At 35.8% G+C, this 20,749-nt stretch overlaps 1 pseudogene; it reads left to right on the top strand.

Annotated features, from left to right (window-relative positions):
• The first annotated feature begins 13,940 nt into the window (after positions 1-13,940).
• LOC105550539 lies at positions 13,941-14,500 on the top strand (annotated as a pseudogene).
• Positions 14,501-20,749: the final 6,249 nt, after the last annotated feature.

Genomic DNA, 20,749 nt, shown 5'->3' with positions numbered 1-20,749 from the left:
ACTTTGGAAACTAAGGCACCAAAAATCAAGATAAAATGAAATGAACTACAATCTTAGAAATCATAATAGTTCTGTCACTAGGTAATGTTATAACCGGAGGTTTGAACATGGATAAAAAATGCTGAAGAAGAAGTCATCAAAAATTAGAATTTTGCAGTCTCCAGTACTATTTAAAGACAACGAAACTGAAAATCATTGACTTAAAAAAAGAAAGCAATACCTGTGGTGGTTACAACCAATATGAAGGAGTACCACTGAAGCTTAATAACTTTTCTCTTAATACCATTCAATTCTGTTCATTAGCAATAGGCATTAACATTTATATGGTACTTTCAAAAAGAATATTTCCTGTTTTTATTGACACACTTCGATTTATTCTAAGCTTAAAGTGTCAAAACCACCTTCTCATGATGGCTTGTTTTTTGTCAAGTAGATTGTCTTAGTTTAAAAAAAAAAAAACAGACAAACGATAAAAGCAAGCAAGAAAGGTACTCTACGCAATAGTTAGAACGCTTTGGTGCTGCAATGGCCTGGACTGGCATGCATTATTGAACTTAAAATATATTTTGTCTCCACTTTGGCTTTTTACATGCTTTCTCTCTCTTGCTGAGTACTTATTTTCTCTCTTTCCAAATCCAAATAGCGGATAATCGTAAGGAACTAATTACTCTCAAGTTTATATGTGATATGGTGAAAAGGCCAGCCAACATTTCTAAGTTCTATGTTACAGTGATGCAATCCAATCCTGAGGGTACAGTTACTCTTAAATGAACAGAACACATTAAAATTTTGACGTGAGCAGCAAAATCTGGACTTCTTTGTGCTCTACCAAAGAATAACTACTTAGTGAGGCCCACATTTCTAATTAAAGTGGCATTCACTAAAAGGATGACAAAGGACAATTCTTAAAAAGACATATAAACATGACATACAGATGTCAACACATTGAAGATCTTATTTAACTCATTAATTAATAAGAGAAATTGTAGATGCTGTAACTCTTTCAAAAAGGCACTCAAAGTATCACACACTCATAGCCTTATTTGAAATGCTGAAACATTTACAATGGATGCAAAAACTAATAAAACTGCTTCATATCTAATATCCACAGATTGATAATCAATTGCATTCCACCAGACACAATTTGGATTTCTATGGACAGGAATCTTTTGCATTGCTATTGGATTTCTACAGGTTAACTTCTTGTCAGCATTGTGAAATAGCCTAGTTAAAAACAGAATAAAATGAAGGCCGACACCTCTACAGGATCAGACAATCCTTGAAGGCTTCAGCATTTCATTGAAATGATATCCAGCAATCTCTTCTGCCCATTTCAAAATCTTGCCCATGTATATAGAAACATTTCCTAGACAACAAGGAAAGGATTCAGCAAGACTACAGCAACAGGCCTGGACTGGCATGCATTACTGAACTTAAAATGTATTTGTCTCCACTTTGGCTATTTACATGCTTGCTCTCTCTTGCTGAGTACTTATTTTCTCTCTTTCCAAATACAAATAGTGGATAATGGTAAGGAACTAATTACTCTCAAGTTTACATATGATATGTTGAAAAGGCCAGCCAACATTTCTAAGTTCTATGTTACAGTGATGCAACCCAACCCTGAGGGTACAGTTAGTCTTAAATGAACACAATACATTACATTTTTGACCTGAGCAGCATAATCTGGACTTCTTTGTGCTCTACCAAAGAATAACTACTTAGTGAGGCCCACAGAGAAAGAAGGAGGTGAATCAGTTAACATTAACATCAATGGAGACAATCATCTTATCCTCTCAGCCATGGCAAAGCGCTGGAGATGAGGGGGCTATTATAAAACTAACTTTATTTTTACCAGTTTAGTGACCTTGTATAGATTAAAGGTTGCAATTATCTGCCCTTTTGGGGGGGTATAAATACTAAACTTAGAACTTCTAACTTTCAAATTAATGTATCTTTTTACTCAACCTTTCCTTTCCTAAAGACAGGCTTCCTGCTCCAGATTTGCTAACAGAAGGGGACACTGTGGGAACATCTTGATAATTGAGACATCGTTAGTCTAATTACTTATATCACACCCCTGCTTCACCTTCACCCTCCCCCATTGCTTGAAGAAGCATCTGCTAAATGTCAGTAGTTAAGATGTGTCAGACAGAATCCAGAACCACATAGCTTACTTGTTGGGAGGTAGCCAGAGAGAAGAAAAGGAAGAAAAATATTTCTTTCTTTCAAATTCTTTTCTCAGTTGTTATGCTGATTGTTTTACAAAAGAGAAGAGTCTAACAAAAATCTAAAGAGAGGATAATTTTGTGCTTGTGTGAGTATGCTTGAGCATATTGGGTGTGTGTGTGTGTGTGTGAGAGAGAGAGAGAGAGAGAGAGAGAGAGAGAGAGAGAGAGAGAGACAAAGAGAGAGACACACAGAGAGAAAGATTTGCCAGTTAGGCAAGAATAAAGGTATACACACATGCGGGAAAAGGCATGACATCATTGGCATGATTCATTTGGTTGTTAATGATTTAATGGCTCTTTAAATAGGATGGAGAGCGGAACATGCATAAAACTTAGCATACCACTTATACCCTGATGGATCAGACCTTAAAATATAGCTATTGAACTAGACGCCAGTCATTTCTAGGACTGACTACTTGGGGATGATATCTACTATTAGTTGTCGATGGTCAAAATTATATATATTGTATATAAAATGCAGAGGTAATAAAAAAGTACTTTTCTTCACACACCATCACCTCATTTTGTAAGTAATGATGTCATCTACAATCACTAAGTATACTTGCTCAATTCCATAGAATGGTGGTTCTCAACTTGGGGTACCCTTAGAAGACACAATTCCATTTCAGACCTACTGCCTCGGAATACTCAGAGGAGAAGCCCATTTTCAAAACCCCGTAACATATTCTTATCTATACCAGGGTTTGAGAACCACTTTAGAGAAGGCTCCAGGTTTCTCTGAACAGCCAGATCTATAATATCAGTAGCCACTACTAGGGAATGGACGTGTACAGTACAGGATGGGGATATAAAATGGGAAGAAAACAGTAATAAAATTTTTTGGAAAATAAGTAATCATTAAAGCATAAGTCATTTAATAACTTGTTCATTATAGTATAGAAAGACCAAGGGAAAATATAAATATATACATTTTATCCTCTACCTACTCTCACTTTTAGTTTAGACCACCATTGACGCATTTCTCCTCAACACACTAAACACAGGGAACTCTGTATTCTCAATGAGGGTAGGGACCTTGCTGTGCTCTTTGTTGTATTTTCAGTTTGGGGCATGTAATATGGATTTAAATATTTGTTGAACGAAAGAATTATGTACTCAGAATCAGAAATAATTGTGGGTTGTAACTTCTTTGACTTAGATACAAATTTTTTTTTATTTTTTTTCTGTTCTGTTTGGCTGTGGAAGCTTCACTATTCCAAGAAATGACTATGGTGCAAAAAACCTTCATGTCTTGTCTACTTCGTTCCATCACCAGGGGCACAGAAGAGCTTTTTCTACTCCACAATGCCATTTGCCTCTGAAGTCAAATGTCCCTCTGTGTTCCCTAATGGGGAACAAATTTTTCCATTTGTTCCCCATTAAAATAATATAAAACTTTCCATCAAATTCGTATTCTTTGCTCCAATGTCTGAATTTTGTTTTTGGGGCCAATAACAAAAACAAAACAGTAAAATAAAGTGGACAGACGCACCTTGTTCCTGCTCCTTTCCCCTGAACATATTTCATTAATATATATATGAATATACATATTCCCCTGAGCATATCTCATTCGTGTGTGTGTGTGTGTCTGTGTGTGTGTGTGTGTTACTTATTAGAAAGATGTTACTTTTGGCCATGAAGTCACCCACTTCATCCAACTGTAGCCAAATTAACAAAAGTGGAACTTTTGCTCACTTCTCTTGTTTCTATAATTTACTATGTGGCTCAGGTCTTTGGTTGAAACTGCTTTGAATTATTAAAGGGAACATGTTTTCCTTTAACTGAACATTTTACAACATTTAATAAACCAAAATTACTCATTCACAGAATTAAATTTATTGGACACCTCCTATGCTTCAAGCACTGGGGATACAAGTTGAATAAGACACAGTCTCCGGACACTTTCTAGGGGAGGAGACATACAATCAATGTGTGTAAATCAAGGATAAGCATGTGAAAACTATCCTGGTATAAATATTGATATGTTCAGATATTGAGAGTACAGAAAAAGGATAACAAAACATGACTAGATTCTAAGGAAAGACTGCTTAGTAGAAGTGATGCTTGTACTGAAGCTTGAAGACACCAACGAGCTACATGATAAGTATGTGTTGGAAGGGAGTAGGACACTCTTAAGACAAATTGAATGACAGTATTAGGTATGAAAGTATGAAATACAGGAAGACATATTTGGGAAATTACAGCCTGGTACAGCTGGAAAGCATACGGAAGTGTGGAGGGAGATTGACTGCAATATGAGCATTATAATGAGATGGAGAACGTATGGCAATTGAACAGAAGTAAATAAACTGATGGGCAGAGAGTTCAGAAATAGACTCAAATATCACTTAGTATATAACAAAACTGTTAGTTCAACTATGAGAAAGGCAACTGACTTTTCAATAGTGGCTGGGGCAACTGGGTAGTTATTTGGGGCAAAAAAAAACAAAACTGTAGCCCTATCTTACTTATAATAGCAAATTATATTTCGGGTGACTCAAAATGAAAAAATCATACCATAAAGTCTTTAGAAGAAAATATACATAATGATTTTCTTACTAGTGGTGTCCTTTATAGAACATGACATCTAAGGTAAGAAAATATAAAGAAAAATGTTGAATATCCTGCCAACTTTTAAAAGAAGAGCAAGAAATTTTGAATGATATAAGTAGCTTAAAAAATTTAAGGTGCTACTGACAAAATGAAAATATATACCTGCAACGTAATTTGATAACAGTGAATTTAGCAGTTACCTTTATTATTATATTTATTATTATCATTATTTTATGTTTTTATCATTTATAGGCAGCATTTAATTTAATCATTTCAATAACTCTGTATTCCTATTTTAAAAATGAAAGATATATAAATCTCAGTGAGCTTGTTCAAAGTCCTAGAGCTAGTAATTCTAGCACTACAGTTTGCACTAAGCTTGGATTGATTCCAAAGCCTATGTATTTAAAAATTATAATACTAAATCATAAAAGGATAAATATCCATTTACACAAAAATTCCTACAGATCAATGAAAATCAAAAAGAAAGTATGTTACAAAGAAAAATGGGTGAAGTATAAGAACAGAGGACACCTCTTTGACTCTCTTTTAACCCCTTATTATACATTGCCATATAAATAAAAATCGGCACTAAATAGTAAAAAGAAAAAGAAAATATTTACTAATCAAAAACAAAACACGAAAATTAGAAACAAGACATTACTTTTTACCTATCAATTTGGCAAAGATTAAGAAAACTGATTTATCTACTTTGAAGATAAAGTGAAGGAAATATCCTCCCTGGTACTTTTAACGGGAGTATAAATATGCATAAACTTTTGAAAAGTATTTTGGAAATATTTACCAATGTTTTAGTTGTATATATCCTTTGACTCAGAAGCCACATACAGGAACATTTCCTAAATTGCTGATCAGATAAGCCTGCAAATATGCAGATAATATGCAGATAATTCATCACATTCAACTTGTTTCAAGAACTAGAAACGATTTGAATGTCCAGCATTATGGAATCGGTTAAAGACTGCAGCCATGTATCCTGATTTTCCTAGGACAATTCATGGCTCTTGTTTCATCATGATTGTAAGTATGGTTCCCTTTCACTCTTAAGGTTTTTCATTTTGAAAATTAAAGTATAAAATCAGTTTATTTAAATATTTTAAACAGTACATTTCTCTATAGTCACTGAAAATGACAATGTAAACCTATATTATCTGACATTAAATGTCTTATGTAACATAGTTTTGAATTAAAAAGACAGTGTATAAAACAGGTTACAAAATATAACTACTATATTTTAAAAATGTATAAATGTGTATGCACACTCATGTAGCTATTCGATATTTATTACTATCATAAATTAATAACTGATTGGTGGGCTTCAGGCAATTTTTTATCATTCACATTTTTATAGTTTGAACTTTTACAATAAATGTATATCATAAATACAATTAAGCTGTTTTCATTTGGGAAGAAAAGCAGGTAATAAACATGCAGATATCTGGTAAATCAGGTAATATTTTAAAAAATAATAAGTTAAACAAATTTCTTTGTGCCCATTAGATATTAAACTTTTCAAGTTAAAATCCATTTAGTTTCAATATAAAATATTATTTTTTTATGAAAAGGCACAAAGGCTTATTAAATCCAATAACAGTTAATCTTATTACTAATATTTAGTAAAGAGATATATGATGGATGGATAGATATATAGATAAATAGATAGAGGATAGTTCCAGAATTAAGCTACCAAGTGTTTAGATAGATAAATAGATGGGGGACAGTTTCAGAATTAAAGCTACCAAGTATTTCCTCCAGGAGCAGTTTGGCTTTTCCCCTGTGGCCTCTGCCTAGGCTGGTGTACCTGTGTGAAGCGGCCAGCTGTGGCAGATGCTCCTCCAGGATGACTTAAAAGTAGGGCATCCTTAACCCATCTGAAGAGAGAAAATAGTGGCATGCAACAGTCTGCAAAAGGGTTTTTCAGATATCTTCACCTGAATGAGAAACCTGCCTCTCACAGGTTTCTCATTCAGATAGAGCTGAATAGAGCTACGTGATGCCAAGGTAAGTAATGATGTCAGCAAGGCAGTAGAGTAAGATAGTCTAGTGCTCAGCACTTTACAAAAATATCAATTTGAACAACTGTCAACACAACACAATACGTTCACAAGAGCTAAGAAAACCAAGTGAAAGATTACAGCATCTGGGTATGACAAATAAATAAGAAAAGATTGATTGAAGAGAATAAGAACAGTTTCTCATTACCCACATTATTCTTTCACTCATCCCAGGCAAGGGAAAGGACAATGAAATGAGAACCAGATTTTCCTCTTACTCCAACAAAAGCCCCACCTCAGTAAAACTCAGTAATAGGCAGGTTCCCACAACCTCATACTCCAGGCTGGTATCTGAAGACTTAGAATCCATCCAGGTCAGGCTGAAGCACCTGTAAATCTTCACTGCAGGCTGGCTCTTAACATATAGGCTCTAAGTCCACTGCTACCAATCAGGTGACAGGCTAGCCTGGCCATTGATCATACCATATTGTATGAACAGAATCTCTGAATAAGCTGACTGATGAAGGGTTTTCTCTACTGAAGGCAATCTATAAAGACTGGAATAAGTATCCACTTTTTCAGATGTACAGACAGTAATGCATGACCATAACAATCATGAATGATCAACAAAATGTAACACCATCAAAGAAACATAACAAAGCATCAGTAGTCAACTCTAAAAATGGAGATATATGGACTGCCTGACAAATAATTCAAAATAATCCTATTGAAAAAGCTCAGTGAGCTGCAAGAGAATACATACAGAGAACTACATTAAATCAGAAAAACAATACGTAAACAAAATGAGAAGTAAAACAAAGAGACAGAAATCATTAAATTCTGGAGCTAGAGAACACAATAGGTAAACTAAGAAATTCCATTAAGAGCTTCAACAGTAGACTCTCAAAAAGAAAGAATCAATTAACTCGAGATAGATCATTTGAAATTACCCAGTAAGAGGAACAAAAACTAAAATAAAAAAATAATAAAGAAATGGGAACTATAAGACACTATCAAGAGAACCTATATACATGTTTTGGGTATTTCAGAAAGAACACAGAAAGAGGAGGAAAGTGTATCTAAAGAAAACTTTCCAAATCTGGAGAAATTAATATCTGATTCTATAAGGCCCAGAGAACCACATATATGTGTGTGTGCGTGTGTGTGTATGTATATGTATCTGTAATATATTCAAAAACTCCTCCATAAACCCTGCTGCCCCTTTCCATGCCACTGTTGGAAGACAAACCATGGTTAACAATTTTCTGCTTTTAACTGGCCTTTAAAAGTAACCCAGTTAAAGGGAATTAAATGTGTACTAGTAAATTTCTGAAGCCACAGCTCTGCTGTAGACAGCATACTATAATATTGAAAATCTCTACCCCTGTCTCTAGCTGTAAGACCATAAGACCATAGGCAAGCTTCTTAACCTCTTGTGTGAAACAGAAGTAATGGTGCTTTACCCTCAATGATAATTAAAATGCATTATCAGTTGCTTAGCATAGCACACAAATAGTAGTTAACTTTACTAGACTCCTGAACTCCATGAGAGAAGATCCCCCTTTATTTTGTTTACTACTGTGTACTGGCAAGTACCTGGCATATGATAGCAGTGTCTCAAATTTTAGGTGACTGCTGAATGTAGAATTATTGATCTTAAAGTCGTGAATTCTATTTTGTAAGCGTTTAAGCCTTCTCCCTTTGTCAAGTGTAATTCTACTATCAAAAGAAACTGTAAGAAAGAGAATGTTATTGATGACATGACTTTCCATATTCACCTAATGTGTTTTAATGGATTTTGTAGTATCAAAATGTATGTCTTCAATATTTTAATGCTATTTTCCTCTACTCAAAACTGGAAAAGGTCCTCATTATCAGCTCAAATCCAGATGCTATTCTGGCATTGAAAGTTTCATCATCAAGCTATACCAAACATGTCACTTAGACCTTTCAAAGTCTCAGCAGAAATTCCTGCTTTGAAGACCTCATTCTTATCACTCCTGGTGCACACCCATTTTCACTCCCAAGTAACCCAAATGTGAATAGAGCTCTTGACCCATCCCTGCTCACAACCAGCTCCGTCTTGAGGTCAGACTCTTCATTAATCTCCATCAGACCATGAGACTCAAGGGCTGGCGATTTGTCTTTTTCCATCATTATATTCCCAACCTTGTACAGTGTCCTTCATGAAATACACATTTAATGAATGAAATCTTGGATTTTTTTTTTTTTTTTTTTAGATGGAGTCTCCCTCTGTTGCCCAGGCTGGATTGCAGCCGTGCAATCTCGGCTTATTACAACCTCCACCTCCTGGGCTCAAGTGATTCTCCTGCCTCAGCCTCCCAAGTAGCTGATACTACAGGCATGTACCACCATGCCCAGCTACTTTTTGTATTTTTAGTAGAGACAGGATTTCACCATGTTGGCCAGGCTGGTCTCAAACTCCTGAACTCAAGCAATCCACCTGTCTTGGCCTCCCGAAGTACTGGAAGTAAAGGAGTAAGCCACTGCAACCAACTGAAATCTTGAATTGTTAACTTGGGTATCCTATGTGTCTTTTTTTCTAACAAGCCTCTAAACACCTGTAATATTTCTTTCGAATCTCCCACAACATCATTAAGATTCACAATAAATAATTATTCAGTTGAAAAACAGAAGGATTTATTTATTTTCTTGGAGCTTTACTTTTGGCTTTTCAAAGACCAGTGTGAGACCAATTGCTAAACACCAACTGCTACTAAATCTTCTAAAACTGCTTTAAACTACCGCTGCCTTCTAACATTTATCTGTAGAATAGATGAGAATTACAGTAGCTTTAATGGGCAAAGATAGTGAAATAACAAGAACTTTTTCTAAAGTGTCTGAGCTACCATAGTTCTTTGTCCTGTACCTACTATCAGTGCTTTGAAAATGAGGACAAGAAGAAATTTAACTGACAGAAGAAGGATGGAGCTGAAGTTTCTTGTAGTATTGGATGCTTGACTTCTGTTTTGTCCACACACCATATTTTTCATTTATTTTATAGAAAATAGATGAAAGTATTAATATGGAAGAATATGCAGAAACAAAGCCAAAATAAAGGTTTGGGGTTTGCCTGCCTTTTATTACATTTTTTTTTTTTACAATTTAAACTTGTTTGCCTGACAACTTTTAAATGGAAAAAGGCTGAAGGACAACTGTAAAAGTCACTAGTTCTACAAATCAGAAATATATTTGTGCTCTGTAAAACATCTGTCTTTTAAAGTTTTATCTTGAAATTTTGATTCTTAGTTCTATTATTTATAATTACAAGAAATAACATCTTCAAATACTTTGATGGTAAATAGTACATTTTAAAATATAAATCAAGTAAGGTCATAGCTTTAAATAAGCAAAAATTCTCATCATAATGCAAATGTTAAAATGACTTTCCAAACTAAACATAAACAAACTAAAAAGTTCATCTTATAGCAATAAACTTGTATCTGGATTACTTGATATCTAACTTAGCCTAGTTGTAATACCAAACAATCCACTTTTTCTTTTGATGACAGTGTTTAACATTCTTTCACTCATACTGAAATCAAAAACATCACTGATATAGTCATATCCACTCTGCTATATCCATCTTTGCTCTAAAATTTTATGATCATATAGTCCTATTGAACAAATGCCTTTATTGTTACATATGGTTCTTTGTTCAGTGCAAAAAAAAAAATATATAACTTATAACATTTATACCCTGTAAGTGCCTAGCTGATAAATGGTACATATACAAATGTCTATTCACAGCGTTTCTACTTGCAAGATGAATGAGCAGTGAACATAGATGTCGCATGACTCGCTTAACCAGAATCATCAAAAACTGACAAGCAGAAGGCTGGCATCAACCTCCATAATGAAAAACCATGATTATTTAATCAATCATTGTCAGCTTTTTAATGCTTAATTGCTGTGATTCCTTTCTCTTTCCAAACACATATTCACTTTTGTACCTAATTAATACTCATAATTTAGTATTCAAACCTAAAATGATCCTTAAGATTGCAAAAGTTCTAGGCCCCTTAAAACCTGGATTCTTCCTTGTAAGCAGTGATTGCCTTCATTTCCACTAATATGTTTGTAAGATTATGAGAAACAGTATACACACTCACAATACAGTAAAACTGAAACCACAGATTTTTCCCACTGTTCTTGTAGTTAATGAAAAATATGACTTGTTACAAACTGCTACAAAATTACTAGAAAGAAAACAAGATTTTCTGAGCAATCTGGGAGAATGTTATTACGCTGTCACCTTCTTTATCCCCCTTGAATGAATAATCCCCAGAAAGTGAGTCAAAAATTTCCTTATCTCATGAGTACTTTGTTTCCAGGCTATTTGACTGTCATTCCCACCTTATCTGGCCAAGATCTCTCTTTCAGCTAGTGGGATACAATTTCCAGAAGACAATTAATCAAGATGTAAGGGGAATATTGATGACATATTTTCAGGAATCTTCAAGAGCATCAGGAACAGCCCCCTGGCATTGGGGTGTTCAGAGTGCACTTGATCCATTACAGCAGAGAATCTAAACCCAGGGGAACCAGAGATCTATTGAATACATGATTGTATAAGACTGTATGCAAAATTTTGAACGCACATTACTGAGTACTTCGTTTGTTTATTCATTGAGATGACTGAGATCCAAAAAGGTTATGAACCTCTAATATGGAAAACACACACAAACAAAAACATAAGCTACAGTAGATAAGTTGTAGTAAGATAGTAAGGAAGTAGTAACATACGGAGGTAGAGTCTGAGATAAGGAGGTAGATTCTAAGGTAGTAAGATAAGGAGGTAGAGTCTGAGATAAGGAGGTAGATTCTAAGGTAGTAAGATAACGAGGTAAAGTCTAAGATAAGGAGGTAGAGTCTAAGGAGGTAGTAGGATAATGAGGTAGAGTCTAAGGCCAAAATATCCTGGGTTATGATCCTGGCTCTCCCACTTACCAGCCATGTGGTAGCCAAAGGTTACTTGGACTCCTTATTCTTAAATTGTCTTCTCTGTAAAATAGGTAAAATATTAGTATCTACCTAATAGGGCTTTTGGGAGGATCAAATGAATGAAAATATGTAAAGCTCTTGGAACAATGCCTAGAATAAGGTGAAAGAGATGTATATGTTAGCTATTATTATTATAAAATTCTGTTAGGCACTTGGAACAGAGTTTGAAACTTCAGGCTTCCAACTATGAAGCAAAAAAAAAAAAAATGCCTTTTGGAGATAGGATAGGGAGAAGGCATTTTGTACATGGAAAAAAATGTGTCTGGAAAATAACTCTTATTTCTAGATGAAGGAATGGAAAATGTAAATATCAACTATTGCATGGAGTCTATAAAAATATTGAGGTTTTTAAAAATGGATTTCAACTTAAACAAATTTATAGAAAGAGTAACCTCTACAAATTTATGTACATCCTGAAACACACACACACAACTACAAATCAGTCTACTTCTCTGAAATTAAGTAAAAATACTTTTATGAAACAAGTAAGAAAACCAAAAAGAGAGCAAAGGCTAGTTCAAGGATATAACAAGGTACAATGGATGAATGAGAGACAGATGGGATAAGAAATAATTTCATAGAAATTGAAAACACAGCTGAAAGGACAAATATCAATCTTTGGAAGCAATAAGAAGCAGAATTGGCATTGTAGAATACTGAGTTGGTGACATATTGGTCAAACTTGACAAGTTTCCCATAAGCTAGAGGGAAAGAGAAAACAATGAAGAACACAATAGATAATGAAAAGAAATAAGAAAGACGCGAACTCAGTGTAACAGTTGTTCCTCAATAAGCAAAAAAGAATGGAATCTAAAACAATAATAAAAAAACACAATTGCTATTTCCTTAGCTAAAAATCAAACAAACAATTAGAAAAACAAAAATCTGGCCGGGTGTGGTGGCTCACACCTGTAATCCTAGCACTTTGGGAGGCAGAGGTGGGTAGATCACCTGAGGTCAGGAGTTTGAGACCAGCCTGGTCAACTGGTGAAACCCCATCTCTACTAAAAATACAAAAATTAGCAGGGCGTGGCGGCAGGCCCCTATAATCCCAGCTACTCTGGAGGCTGAGGCAGGAGAATCGCTTGAACCTGGGGGGCAGAGCTTGCAGTGAGCCGAGATCACACCACTGCACTCCAGCCTGGGTGAAAGAGTGAAACTCTGTTTCAAAACAACAACAACAACAACAAAAACCATATATGTTATCTGTGGAGAACACTATGGAGGTTCCTCAAAACAACTAAAAATAGAACTATCGCGTGATCCAGGATTCTCACTTCTAGGTATATATCCCCCAAAAATAAAATCAATATATTGAAGAGATACCTGCACTCTCATGTTCATTGCAGCACTCTTCACAACAGCCAAGATTTGGAATCAACTTTAGTGTCCATCAACAGATGAATAGATAAACAAAATGTAGTATTTATCCACAATGGAATATTGTTCAGCAATAAAAAGAATAAAATCCTGTTATTTGCAACAACATGGATGAGGCTAGAGGACACTGTGTGAAGTGAAAAAAACCAGGCACAGAAACACAAACTTCACATGTTCTCACTTATTTGTGGGAGCTAAAAACTGAAACAACTGAACTCATGGAGATAGAGAGTAGAATGATAGTTACCAAAGGTTGGTAAGGGTAGCAGTGGGAGAGGACTGGGGGAGTGGGGATGATTACTGAGTCCAAAAATATAGTTAGATAGTATTTGGTAGCACAACTGAGTGACTACAGTCAACAGTAATTTACTATATATTTATAAATACCTAAAGGAGTAGAACTAGAATGTTCCTATCACAAAGAAATGATAAATACTTGAGGTGATGTTTGCCCCAATTATCCTGATGTGATTTTTACACCCTGTATGCCTACATCAAAACATCACATGTACCACATAAATATGTATACCTACTATGTACCCATAATAATTAAAAATAAAACATTAAAAAAAGAATGTAAAAATGAGGTGGGATCATTACATGCCAGATTAACTCAGTGAAAAGAAATCCACACTTAAATCTATGTAACTTTTTTCTTTCAGTTACAGGGCAAAAGAGAAACTCCTATCCGCGCTCAAGGGAAAAAATAACAACACACAAAACAGAAGGCGCCATCATGGGGGTTGACATCCGCCCCAAGGACCGAAAGGTTCGGCACAAGGAGCCCAAGAACCAGGATATTGGTCTACCTGAGGCTGTTGGTCAAGCTGTACAGGTTTCTGGCCGGATGAAACAACTCCACATTCAACCAGGTTGTGCTGAAGAGGTTGTTTATGAATCGCACCAACAGACCACTCTGTCCTTTCCCAGATGATCCGGAAGATACAGCTTCCTGGCCGGGAAAACAGAAACGCTGTGGTTGTGGGGTCGGATGACGTACGGGATCTGGAGGTGGCCAAACTGAAGGTGTGTGCACTGCGCATGCCCCGCTGGTCCCTGAGCGGCATCCTCAGGGCCGGGCGCAAGATCCTCGATTTCGAGCAGCTGGCCCCGGACTCCCCCAAAGGCTGTGGCACCGTCCTGTTCTCTGGTCCTCGCAAGGGCCGAGAGGTGTACCGGCATTTTGGCAAGGCCCCGGAAACACCGCACAGCCACACCAAACCATACATCCGCTCCAAGAGTCGGAAGTTCGAGCGCGCCAGAGGCCGACTGGCCAGCCGAGGCTACAAGAACTGACTCTAGATCCTATCCTCTTACTAAAGATTTTGGTTGCTGAAAAAAGAAAGAAAAAGAAAGAGAGAGAGAGGGAAAGAGAAAAGGTTAAAAATAGAAAATCTAGCTGTGTTTAAAACAACAAAATCTGATTTTACTTGCAGTACTGCTATAGTGTCAGGAAACAACAAAGCAAACTCAATAGCCATTTGATTGCAGTAAAACTGTGTATTCGGAAACTCCAGGTGAATTAACTAGAGAAACAAGGAGAATTCAGAAACTAAAAGGACTGTAGGATTTCTTCCCCAGGTTTATGCTGTTTTAGTTACATTATTCTGTAAACTGGTTAATACACCTACAGAATCATTCAATTTGGCTATGGTTGTTTTGTTAGCCATGGCTTAAAATTATCCAATTCGTCTTCGCACTACCCATCTCCTTTAGTCATATTAAGTAATGAAAATTAAGGAACACTTATTTAAGAGTCCTTGGTATGTTGGCAAAGACCGATCATACAAAAATCACACCTCTTATGCAAAAAAAAAAAAAAAAAAAGCCTCGATAAATTGCAAAATGCAGACATTATCATGCAATAAGCTTTGATAACTTAGAAAATAAATCTAGAAATTAAACCAAGATTGAAACAAAAATAACCAAAACATCTGGAAGGTAAATTACTGCTCGGGAACTCTTGTAATACTTCAAGGATTCAAATGTAAACTGATGATATGAACTGTACAAAGAGAAAAATGTCCCTAACTGTTGCATGCTCAAGGGAATGTTTCTGGCCAGCCACCAGCTTCCATACATCCTTCTCTCCTCAGGGATCAGATGGCTCTGTTGGGATGCCTTCCCTGTCTTTCTGCCAGCTTAGTGATTGATTATCTATCTTTATTACCAAGTCAATCTGTACACTGAATGTGGAATGGATTCAGCAGTCAAAGGAAGAAGTGGAAAAACAAGATGTGATATGGCTTAGGTAAAAATCTGTTTTAAGCAGCAGCATCTTAAGTCTGTAGCAATTCCACTTGGTGTACAAAGAGGTGAGCTTCTCTTGTTTTGCATCCTAATGCAGGGTGCTCTCAAATGCTAGAAATATGTTTTTTACAGAGAGAGATATCAGCAGCCAAGTCACCCCTCTTCACAAATATCCCCCCAAAACAATAAACTGAATGGTTACATTAAGAGAAACAGATAATTTCCCTTTGTCCCTTCCAAAATGGAATGTTATGGTGCAGCCCCTATGACTGAACACCTAGAGAAATAGCAGTCTGAGAGACAGGATAGGACTAGATACCCATACAACCTGGGAATAAAGCTAGAAAACTGGTTGTGTTTTTTCCAAAGAAGCAAAGCAGCTGTAGAACATTCAAGTCCAGTCAATATGTAAGCTCAGAAATCAGCCAGGAAAATAAAACTATATTAATGTCACATAACTAGAAAAAAAACTATTGGCAAAAGAGAAGACTTGAGATCTCCATTATAGGTCCAAAATGTTTCCTACTCCTAAGCAAACAATGACATTTGGTCTATTAAGGAAAAATGAAGGCCTTGAGAGAAAACAGGATGTAGGGAAGAATTTTTGCATTTTTGTTGTCCCTTCTACTTCTTTATGAATATGAGATGGGGAAACTTAAAGAGGAAGAACCCAGGAAGGGTTTGGGGGAGAAAGAAATGTACAGAATACCAGAATAAGATTTGGGAGAAGAGAATGTGTTGCAGGACAATAAATACTTTGAAGGTTTTCTGTTGTTTTCATTCTAAAGGGTGACATTTCAAATAAGAACAAAAATGAGCAATGGAGCTAAAGAAATCCTACCAGACATGTAAACTGTGGCTATCACAGGTGCTCTTCCTTTGTTCTGTTTTAGTGCTCCACACTTATTCCTTAACACATTTTAATGTAATTGTTTGAAGGTGTGTGTCTGTTTTCATTAGACTCAGAGATTCAGAAGCAGGTCACCTGCTTGTCTCTTGGTTGTGCAACTTCCTCATGACAATTACTGGCCATAAATATTGTCATAGGTATCCTCAAACCTACAACTAACAGCAGAAATCCCCTGCAAGCTCTTAACTGAGACAGCTTTGAATAGCTTCAGTGGCCAAGAGCTCATTACCTATACAGATAATTTGTGTAATTTAATGGGTTAACTCAACTACTCAATTGAGTAATTGAAATTATTACAATATACTCAACAAAATTCCCTTTCCTCCAGTGGTTTTATCATACAAAGCTAAATGGAATATATCTACTTTGCGGTCTCTCTTTAAAATCTAACTTCTGCTAGCATATATCCTCTTTGTCATCATTATTATAAACAATTTACAGATGCAGAAACTGAGGCTGAAAAACATTAAACACCTTGCCCAAGGTCAGATTACCAGGGTTAATGGCTCTTCTGGGACTTAAACTGAGATCTCTTTTATTTCATAATTTATGAACATAAACACTGTGCTGTCCTGAAAATAACTACATTTTCTTTAAGCGCATCTTTTTATAAGTGGCTTCTACAGCACTATAAATCTCAACATTCTTTATCCGTATACCATTTAATTTGTCAGTTTCTCTCTCAAATTGCGGCCCTGAAATTAACACAGTGTTGTCAGTTAAACACAGAGTTCGGGGGATTATCACCAAATTTGGTTTGGACCCCAGAAATCCATCTTAGTAAACTAAAATTGTGTGGGCGTTACCAAACTTGTATTTTGTGATAAATAAAAGTTTCAGATTATTTTTATATAAATTTCTTCAAAGAAAGGTCTTCCCAATCTGGTTATAAAATTTATTGTTTTAACTAAAATGCCAGATCATTTATCTTTGTTAAATGTCATCTTTTTTTTATTAAGCCTGCACAATCATTTTAAAATTTGATTGTGACATCTATCATATTAGCTAGTCTCTGAATTTTATGTCATCTGCAAATTTGATAACCATGTTTTCTAAGCATTAAGTCATGTCATTGCTATAATATTTAAAGGATAAGATAAATCAGAGAGGTTACAAATATTCTATTAGAAATGCCCCTGAATACAAAAAGAACTAAACTTCTCTGGAAAAATTGCTCAAATTTGTAGGACAGTAATCCAGACAATACTTCGCCATATTATTAGCCAAGAAACAAGAGTAACCTTTAGTTAAATGCTGTGTAGAAATCATCATACCCTACATGTCAACCCCTTCAAAACAGGATAATTTGTTCTTACATATTTTAATTAATTAATCCATATTGGCTCCTGCTCACATCATCTTTTCTACAGGCTCAGAAAACATAGGGCTAATAACATACCCTGAAGTTTTCACGGAGCAAATGTCGTGTGTTTGGGGATCTTGTTTCTGGGAAAGGAAGACACAGGTCTTTCAGTGGAAGATATAGTGAAAACACGCTAATATTCTTTGTGGTACTATGGTTTTTTTTGTTTTTGTTTTTGTTTTTTTTTTTTTTTTGAGATGGAGTCTCGCTCTGTGGGCCAGGCTGGAGTGCAGTGGCATGATCTCGGCTCACTGCAAGCTCCACCTCCCGGGTTCACACCATTCTCCTGCCTCAGCCTCCCGAGTAGCTGGGACTACAGGCATCTGCCACCACGCCTGGCTAATTTTCTGTATTTTTAGTAAAGAAGGGGTTTCACTGTATTAGCCAGGATGGTCTCGATCTCCTGACCTCGTGATCCGCCTGCCTCGGCCTTCCAAAGTGCTGGGATTGTAGGCGTGAGCCACCGCGCCTCGCTGGCACCATGTTTTTTAATATTACATGATTACATGTTGGTCTTTCATTTTCATCAACAGACACATCCTGACCATTTTATCAACTTCACAATAATATGTGCCTATCTTTTATATGTTTGAATATTTTGAAACTTTCTCATTGTGTTACACATGTACGGTGTTATGAAACCAGAAGACAGACTATATAGAACTGTCACAGAAAGAGTCTGAATTCCTTAATATTGCCAAAGCAATTTGCCATCCAAAATACATCTTGTCATTTCAAACCTTCCTAATAATTTACTATACTGGCCCATTCTTCAAAAAGATAAACTCATCATCCTATAGTACTTTATTTTAAAATCTATCTCATCTTACAATAAGGATTTTTAAAAAGTTTTCCAATCAAAATCGTAGATTTAACCCAGTATTATATGTGAACTCTTATTCAGTGAGCCTTGGTTTCAGCAGGCAGATTTGTGTAAGTCCTCATTTTACATCTTATGATTTTATTGATTTTGACCATGCATGATTTAGCTCTTTCAGTCTGTCTTTTGTTTCTTTTGAAGTAGGAATTGGCCTTCTCTGAACCTTCTCTGGATCTCCAAGTTTTTTGCACGTTTCTTTGGTATGTTAATTAGGCATTCTTGAAGTGTTGTCCCCGTGGGGATGCGCTGATGACTTAGGTCATTTGAGTCTTCGCCGTGCAATGGAAACGTGAATCTTACTGCAGTTCCGTCAGGTTCCACATGATGGTGGCCTTGTCTCCGCAAACCGGACTTCAGGTCCCTGTGTGCTAAGTTTATTGGCCTCAATTTCAAGCTCTGGTCATAAAGCAGCTGTCAACTTGCCACAGCCCCTGTGAAACAGCTGGGATTCTCAACTTGGGCTACATCCAACACCTGTGGCTGAGACACAGTGATTGTGAGAGATAGGATGCTTGCCGAAGAGCAATGGGACTGTCTGAACATTCTCAAATTCTAATTTACTCAAGTATGTTTGGTTTTGAGTTTTACTTTTCTGTAGAATATTTTCTTAACACAATTCAAATGTTGAGGATGCAGGATTGAGGTGCATAGTGAAAATTTAAATAATGCTGTATTCTATACTGTGCTTATTAGGCTTTACTTCTAATCATTTACCTGTCTCTAGAGCTGTGCTTTCTGATACAGCTAACAAGCCACATGTTGCTCCTGAATACTTAAGATCTAGTCTGAATTGAGATCAGCAGTAAGTGCCAAATACACATGAAATTTCAAAGATTAAATTTGAAAAAGGTTATGTAAAAATTATACTTTAATATGAAAAAATAATATTCTGGGTACATTGGGTTAAATATATTACTAAAATTTATTTCACCTGTTACTTGTTACGTTTTTTACAGTGGCTACTAGAAATTTTTAAATTGTAGGTTACTTGCTTTGGTGGCTCACATATTTCTGTTGAACTGAGCTTGTCTAGAAGCCTCGATGATGTTTACTAAACACTGAGGGTTCTTGTATTCCTTTGCAGTATTTTTCTCATGAAATCTCTCAGTTCCTCAGTGTAATTATCAGATGTACCCTAGAATCTGAATTTTCAGGAGGTGTTGGAGGCCTTGATGTGGCTCTGGAATGGATACATTTTAGAACGCTCCCAAAGAAAGCTTCATGATTATAACTGATCATCAGAATTATGTGGAGAAAGTATTATAATTCGTTTATGATTCCCTCTACAGATATGTTGATTCAATAAATGTGAGTTGTTGGTATTTTGCTCTATATTTTTCTTTCTCTTTTCCTTCCTCTCTTAGAGCTTTACCAATAAAGTCAGAGTGATATCCATGTAGGGAAATACTCTGTTGCCTGAAGAAACTGATGTGAAAGGAATATGATTATTAGGGGGCTACCAAGACATATGGGTTGAACAAGAGTGGAATGAAGGTTGGCACCTTCAGCCATATTCCAGGGTTGTTCTGGTGTTTCAGAGTAGGGCAGTTTCAATTATTTAATCAGAACAAGAACGTAAATGAAAAATGAATCAATTCACCCTATGGTGTAAGAGGTTGATATATAACTATGAAAATTACATGGAATTTCTTCTTAATATTTTATTATCCCATAATTACAAAATTACATATATTGGACACCCTTTAGATTGGAGAGCCATCAAGCCTTTCCCTCCATTACTTAAATACATGTCGTCTACATTTTGAAGCTGATGAATCTTCATTTAACGTGTTTTCTTAGGAAAGAAGCCCCTGAAGAAGTAAAATGCATGCATTTGAAGTAGCCAACAGACTTGATGGGGTAGTTGGGGCACTTCTAAGTATCACCTGAAGAAGAGGTGCTGGAATTTATTAGAAAAAACAGAGTTTAATAGGAAAGTATAAATATTTAGCAGAACTAAATTGAAATTCTGCTAAATATTTATACTTTTCTATTAAACCTCTATAAATTGACTTATATTTACTTCAATTTATTTATATTGATTTATATATTGATCCAGTCATTACCTTACCTGGCCATTCACAATATGGGTGCCTACTTCTTATGTGTCAGATGTTAAGGATAAAGCAAAAAAAAAAAAAA

This window comes from Mandrillus leucophaeus, unplaced genomic scaffold, assembly GCF_000951045.1.
Source record: "Mandrillus leucophaeus isolate KB7577 unplaced genomic scaffold, Mleu.le_1.0 Scaffold49, whole genome shotgun sequence".
NCBI classification, from domain to species: domain Eukaryota; kingdom Metazoa; phylum Chordata; class Mammalia; order Primates; family Cercopithecidae; genus Mandrillus; species Mandrillus leucophaeus.
This window is presented reverse-complemented; position numbering and strand designations above follow the sequence as displayed.